The sequence below is a fragment of the Pteropus vampyrus genome, unplaced genomic scaffold (genome assembly GCF_000151845.1).
Source record: "Pteropus vampyrus isolate Shadow unplaced genomic scaffold, Pvam_2.0 Scaffold116, whole genome shotgun sequence".
NCBI lineage: Eukaryota > Metazoa > Chordata > Mammalia > Chiroptera > Pteropodidae > Pteropus > Pteropus vampyrus.
Genome location: NW_011888897.1, coordinates 5,886,457 through 5,890,749, shown reverse-complemented (window position 1 = coordinate 5,890,749; position 4,293 = coordinate 5,886,457). Strand labels below are relative to the sequence as shown.

Below are 4,293 nucleotides of genomic sequence, written 5' to 3'. Positions count from 1 at the left end.
TCGAGGCTAGTTGGGGGCGGGAGAGGGAAATTTCTTCACTCCTGCTATTTTTCTCCACGGGAGAGACTGGCACTCCATTAGTTTACTAGCTTCCTTGTTTCTTCCCTCATTCTACCTTCCAGAGGTGGAGAGATGCTTCTCATCAGTGAATGTGGACAAAGAAGCTGTGTATTTGGGGCTCAAACCCTTTTGCCCTTGCTCTTGGCAATGCATTGTCCACAAGGAACCTGTGTTTTCTTCTGCTTCTCTCTGCCATAATTTTTATTTTGTGGTCTATTTTTTTTCCAATTTAAAAAAATTGTGGTAAAATACATACAACATAAAATTTACCTTCTTAATTATTTTAAGTGTACAGTTCAGTGGTATTAAATACATTCATGCTGTTGTGCAGCCATCACCACCATCCATCTCCAGAACTCTTTCATCTTGTAAAACTGAAAGTCCATACCCATTAAATAATAACTCCCCATTCACCTCTTACCCCAGCCCCTGGCAAACATCATTCTACTTTCTGTCTCTATGATTTCAACTACTGTCTTTTTGTGGCTGCTTATGTCCCTTAGCATGACGTCCTCAAGGGTCATCCAAGTTGTAGCATATGCCGTTTAAAAAAAAGTTTTTTTATTTTTCAAGTACAGGTGACACACAATATTATATTAGTTTCAGGTGTACAACATAGTGATTAGACATTTATGTAACTTATGAAGTGATCAACCCAATAAGTCTAGTACCCTCTTGACACCATGCCTCGTTATTACAACATTATCGACTATATTCTCTGTACTGTCCTTGACACCCTGTGACTATTACATATGCCAGAATTTTTTAAGGGAAACTCCCCTATCCCACAGGTGCAGACTGCTTGGAGATTAGGGATTGATTTCACATGATTCTGAGAGTTAGTACCATGGGGTCATTTGCCAAGTTCTTTGACTTTAGCTTGATTGTTAATAAAAGTAAAATTTTAATTCTCTAACTACTAACTCCTTTGTTTCAATTATCAACTGGTTCAGAAGGAGAAAAAGAATGCTATTTAATATGCCTTCTTTATGCCCCAACAAGGCTGGAATTATGACTTTCTGTAATCATCGTGAAAATTTAATAAAAGTAGCTGATCTAATGTGGAAATTCTATAAGACAGTTTGTTCCATTTGTGTTGGCTTCGCTCATTTCCTGAACAAATGTGTTTGGAATATCTACTGTGTGTCAGACAGAAGCTGTGCCTCGCAATGAGCAAGAAAGACAAAATGCCTGCCACCAAGAACTTCTATGGGGCCTCTTGTGAGGCGTCTTCGTGAGAGCGACACTGTCTTTAAACGCTGCATGGCAATCCCAGACACATCACTGTGATGCTCAGGGAAGACAGGGTGACCTGGAAGTCCAGCTACTTTCTTAAGATCATCTAACTTCTGGGTGATTATCTAAAATGCTCCGTTGTGGGAGCAGACAGTGTGGGCTCCCAGCAGATGCAGCACTAGACCCTCACATCCCTCCACGGAAAGGCTGTGGTGCTGATAGGCAAGAGCACCATGATGTGCAAGGCCATCCGAGGGCGTCTGGCAAAGAACCCAGCTCTGGAAAAGCCATTGCCTCATATCAAGGGGAATGTGGGCTTTGTGTCCACCAAGGAGGACCTCAGTGAGGTCAGGGATGTGCTGCTGGCCAATAGTGCTGCTCCCCGTGCCTGTGTCATTGCCCAATGTGAAGTCACTGTGCCAACCCAGAACACTGCTCTGGGCCCGAGAGGACCTTCTTCTTCCAGGAGTTAGGCATCACTGCTAAAAATCTCTAGAAGTACCATTGAAATCCTGAGTGATGTGCAGCTGATTAAGACTGGAGACAAAGCGGGAGCCAACGGAGCTACACTGCTGGACGTGCCCAACACCTCGCCCTTCTCTTCTGGGCTGATCTTCCTGCAGGTTTTTGACCATGGCAGCATCTACACCCCGGGAGTGATTGACATCACAGAGGAAGCTGCATTCCCACGTCCTGGAGAGTGTCTGCAACATTGGCAGCATATGTCTGCAGATTGGTTACCCAGCTGTTGCATCAGTACCCCATTTAATCATCAGTGGGTACAAGCAGGTCCTGGTTTTGTCTGTGGAGATTGATTACACCTTCCCACTTCCTGAAAAGGTCAAGGCCTTCCTGGCGGATCCATCTGCATTTGTGGCTGCTGCCCCCGAGGCTGCAGCTACCACTGCTGCGCCTGCTGCTGCCGCAGCCACAGCTGAAGTTGAAGCAAAGGAAGAGTCGGAGGAGTAGGACGAAGATATGGGATTTGGTCTCTTTGACTAATCACCAAAAAGCAACCAACACAGCCAGCTTTATTTGTGAAACAAGGAAATAAAGGCTTACTTCTCTTAAAAAAAGAAGAAGAAAAAGAACTAGTGGGAAAAAAATAGCAACAACAAGAGTAAGTTGTTATAAATTGTGATTATTCCTACGATGGAAATAAATAAAGGGCAAGAAAGAATAAGAGAAGTAGAAGGTGACTTTAGATGGAATAGATTTGATTAGGGGGAGATCTCACCTTTGCATCTTCTACCATTAATTAAAGTTGCTCATGATGTTTGAAAGGAGACAAAAACAGTAGTTAGTAAACTTGACACATGGTATTATTTTTAGTCTCTCCATAATTCACTAGACTTATTACACATCATCATGCATTCATTTATTCAGTCAATGCATAGTCCGTGCCAGGAAATCCAATAGGTGATAAGGATATAGGGATGAAGAAGACATCCGTGCTGCCCCGGGGAGTGAACTGCCTAGGCGAAAGAGCCAGGGACATAAATAAACAATTATAATATGACGAGATAAGCTGAGGGAGGATCCTGAAAACAGAGTAGGGGTTGATCATGCCTGAGATATGAAGTCGGGAAATTTTAGGCTCAGTGAGCATAACCATCTGCAGAGGCATCAAAACAATGAAAAACATGGCTCATTTTTCAGTGCAGTAGGAGCGAAATGTGCTCTGCTAAGGAGAGAGTGTGGCTAATGATTCTGGAAAATTCAGAGCATTTTCGGCATTCCTCAGAAACAATAGCCTCACATTTTGCTTTGAAACTGTCAAACCTTAGCTTAATTGTTTTCATTTTATGTTTGTGTGTATGTATGTATGTATGTATTTTACAAATTAATATGATTTCTTTTTTATTTTTAAGAGATATTAAGCCAGAAAAACTGTATTTGGACATTCATCTAACATTTATTATTTCCATTTTAAAGGTAGGCAAACCAGATCTCAGCCGGGTTAAGCAACATGTCCAGATCATATGGTTGGTAAGGAGCAGGGCCAGATTAGAATGACTGTGTACATAAAGTGGATTTTATTAGTATCGATTCAGAGTTTATGGAAAGTCAAGATTAAGATAGCTTTAAACAAATCTATCCCACAAAGTACATTTGCCTGTTTTGTGTAAAACTTCTGCTTAACCCCCAGAAAAGTCTATAAAAAATCCCATAAGAATTTAATGGTGGTTGTGGACTTACCCATGCCCGCTAATGAAATTACAATGTGTGGGGGAAGCTATTGATTTAATTCTCAGCTAAAACACGACGGATGAAATTTAAGAGTGAAAGGGAGTGAGATTTAAAAGTAAGGAAAAAAAGTCAGTTTAATTATTATTTTGTTTGGCCTGAGTGCAAACAATTTCTCGCTTAAGCTCTTGTTGGATAGACTGAAAGATATTTTCTAAAATATCCAAAGCAGCGTTTAGTGAATTGATCTTGGTACATATTTAAGAGGATAATTAGAGAAAAGGAGGGGTTTAAAAATGACTTATGCACTATCTCCACTAATTAATAAGGAGTGATTTGCAATGCAGAGAGCTATTTTTTCCTTCCCTTTGCATGTCCAAATCAGAAGCAATGCTATGTGTGTGCTGAGGCATATCAAAGCTTGGCTGAACCTTCTTTAGCAGGTCTGGTGGTTTGATGTTAGTTCAAAGGAAATCTCCAATCCCAAAGACTTTTACATTTCTTTCTGCAAAATAAATTAAATGCAAAAAGCCAATATAAACCTTTCTATGTCTCTGTATGTGAACGATATAACCAAGTTGTTTCTCTCCAAGCGTTCTTTGGAAATGCATGTTTTTCTTGTGCATAGTATATATTTATATGATGTTCAAAATGTGATTCGATCTTTGGAAGATGGAACAACAGTATGGGGGCTGCTCAGCTCTGCTCACCTTCCCTGTGGCTGGCCCAGAGTGGGGCCCTGTGGGATAATGAATGCACGAATGCTATGTAATCATTTATTCTCCACGCTGAAGTTTTCTGCAGCACACA

The 4,293-nt window shown here is 41.0% G+C and overlaps 1 pseudogene; it reads left to right on the top strand.

Moving 5' to 3' along the window:
• Positions 1 to 1,349: 1,349 nt before the first annotated feature.
• Positions 1,350 to 2,378, top strand: LOC105296002 (annotated as a pseudogene).
• The last annotated feature ends 1,915 nt before the right edge of the window (positions 2,379 to 4,293 follow it).